This window comes from Vigna angularis, chromosome 6 (genome assembly GCF_016808095.1).
Source record: "Vigna angularis cultivar LongXiaoDou No.4 chromosome 6, ASM1680809v1, whole genome shotgun sequence".
NCBI classification, from domain to species: domain Eukaryota; kingdom Viridiplantae; phylum Streptophyta; class Magnoliopsida; order Fabales; family Fabaceae; genus Vigna; species Vigna angularis.
The window spans coordinates 12,634,225-12,637,500 of NC_068975.1; positions in this window are offsets into that span (position 1 = coordinate 12,634,225).

The window sequence follows — 3,276 nt, forward strand, 5'->3', positions numbered from 1 at the left end:
GAACAACCTACACAGATTTGAGTTTGAATGGTAGATCTAAACACCTGAGCTCATTTCTGAAGTATTCATTGCTCTTAATTGGTGTAGTCACATTCAAACAACTCAGATTTTTGGTAAAACTTAGTTGAAAACCAGATTTGATAACAAAAACAGCAAAGTAACTAACAAGACTTAAGACAAAACCAGAAATGATGTTTAAATAGTAAAATAGACTCAAACAACCAATAACAGCCGAATAAAATGAAGGAACACTCAAGCAAAGACAGCTAGTATCCAATGAAAGTAAGAGTAGATCCTAGACACAACAATGATTGATGAAAACAGTGCAGAATTTTCAGAAAACATCAAGAACAACCAGGAAATTTTTGACAGCAAAGAAATGAAAGAAATCTGGACTTATCTCACGGTTCTAACTTGAACCAGGCTCTGATACCACTTGTTGCATCAAGGAGGATGCATAGGAGCAGATCCGTGAGACTGGAGGAAGCAACCAGCTCTGCTGCAACTGAAGAATCAATGGAACAATCAAGAAAAGCTTGGTGTAGTGCTGGATCAGTTGTAGCCGAGAAGGCACTCTGTTTTGGCTGGACTGAGTGAAATGTATGCAGCGGATTGAAGTGATTATGGTGAGGTGAAATGGAAGTTTGCTTGAGGGAATGGTAGACTATCTCAGGCGGCTTCCACAACGGAAGAAGATAGCAATGGAAAAGCAAGCAAGTAGAGATGACTTTCGGATGAGAGAAAATTGCAAAGTGTAGAATTCATCTTCTATATATTTCCAAAAGTGAAATACATGCTTATCTCAGTAGCTTATATAGCTAACTCTCAACTCCATGCAATGCAATGTATGTGGGGTAAGGAGATCCACAAAATACGGATCAAGTGCCACCTTACCCACATGTGCAAAATGTGATGGTTTTTCTAGAAGCCATATTATTCACGTGGCTTATTACATATGCGCATAAGGATTTGAAATAATCTAATACTACCCTTTAGGATACTATGCGCACACCCCCCCCCCCCCCCCATGAGCCAAAGTCCACTTTTACCCTTCTCCATGTTTTGGCATCTTAAAAGCATCTTCTAGGTCTCCAATCTTCCATCCAAAGATAGCAAAGAGGGTTTGGCCTTTGGGAGAGTACTCATCTTGTAGCTTCTTGATCATCCCTCTTGTGATAGGTCCAATGGAGCTAGGTCTTCTTGTATCAGTTTTGAAGCTAGCCAAGTTTGGTGGTGAAAGTTGGCTAAGTTGGTGCTTGGTGCCAAGTTTTGGGAAATTTTGAAAGTCTTGGTTTTGGGGGTTTGATGGTTGGAATGCCCTCTTTATATCATCAAATTGCTACTGTAAAAATCTTGGTGCAAGAAATTTTTCATTTTGGTGGGTTTTGAAGCTAGCCAAGTTTGGTGGTGAAAGTTGGCTAAGTTGGTGCTTGGTGCCAACTTTTGGGAAATTTTGAAAGTGTTGGTTTTGGGGGTTTGATGGTTGGAATGCCCTCTTTATACCACCAAAATGCTACTGTAAAAATCTTGGTCCAAGAAATTTTTCATTTTGGTGGGTTTTGAAGCTAGCCAAGTTTGGTGGTGAAAGTTGGCTAAGTTGATGCTTGGTGCCAAGTTTTGGGAAATTTTGAAAGTGTTGGTTTTAGGGGTTTGCTGGTTGGAATGCCCTCTTTATATCATCAAATTGCTACTGTAAAAATCTTGGTGCAAGAAATTTTTCATTTTGGTGGGTTTTGAAGCTAGCCAAGTTTGGTGGTGAAAGTTGGCTAAGTTGGTGCTTGGTGCCAAGTTTTGGGAAATTTTGAAAGTGTTGGTTTTGGGGGTTTGATGGTTGGAATGCCCTCTTTATATCATCAAAATGCTACTGTAAAAATCTTGGTGCAAGAAATTTTTCATTTTGGTGGGTTTTGAAGCTAGCCAAGTTTGGTGGTGAAAGTTGGCTAAGTTTCTGGTGCATGGTGCTTGGTGCCAAGTTTTGGGACATTTTGAAAGTGTTGGTTTTGGGGGTTTGATGGTTGGAATGCCCTCTTTATATCACCATAATGCTACTGTAAAAATCTTGGTGCAAGAAATTTTCATTTTGGTGGGTTTTGAAGCTAGCCAAGTTTGGTGGTGAAAGTTGGCTAAGTTGGTGCTTGGTGCCAAGTTTTGGGAAATTTTGAAAGTGTTGGTTTTGGGGGTTTGATGGTTGGAATGCCCTCTTTATATCATCAAAATGCTACTGTAAAAATCTTGGTGCAAGAAATTTTTCATTTTGGTGGGTTTTGAAGCTAGCCAAGTTTGGTGGTGAAAGTTGGCTAAGTTTCTGGTGCATGGTGCTTGGTGCCAAGTTTTGGGACATTTTGAAAGTGTTGGTTTTGGGGGTTTGATGGTTGGAATGCCCTCTTTATATCACCATAATGCTACTGTAAAAATCTTGGTGCAAGAAATTTTCATTTTGGTGGGTTTTGAAGCTAGCCAAGTTTGGTGGTGAAAGTTGGCTAAGTTGGTGCTTGGTGCCAAGTTTTGGGAAATTTTGAAAGTGTTGGTTTTGGGGGTTTGATGGTTGGAATGCCTTCTTTATATCACCAAAATGCTACTGTAAAATTCTTTTCAAAAGAAATTTTTCATTTTGGTGGGTTTTGAAGCTAGCCAAATTTGGTGGTGAAAGTTGGCTAAGTTGGTGCTTGGTGCCAAGTTTTGGGAAATTTTGAAAGTGTTGGTTTTGGGGGTTTGATGGTTGGAATGCCCTCTTTATATCACCAAAATGCTACTGTAAAAATCTTGGTGCAAGAAATTTTTCATTTTGGTGGGTTTTGAAGCTAGCCAAGTTTGGTGGTGAAAGTTGGCTAAGTTTGTGGTGCATGGTGCTTGGGGCCAAAATTTGTGAATTTTTGAAAGTCATGATTTTTGAGACTTATGGGTTGGAAAACACTTCAAATGGTCCCAAAACAATGCTGTGAAGGTTTGGTTGCAAAACCAACCCATCTTGAGGTAGTTCAAAATTTTTGAAGTTTAGCCGTTTTGTAAAAACGTCATAAAAAAAAAATTCCCGCAAGCGGATTGAATGAAATTTGGAGGGAAGCTTACTTATGTTGGTATGAAGTGGACTGGAAGAAATCAGCTCAAAACTCGACCTCTAGATGCACTTTTCCATTTTTCCCGATTTTACCTATTTTCGGGTTTTGGAAAAAATAAAAAAAATACTTCCCGTTGGAGAAAAATTATGAAACTTGGTGAGGTAGGAGATACCATTTTTCTAAGGATCCCTGCAAAAAATCTCGTCCAAATTCGTTG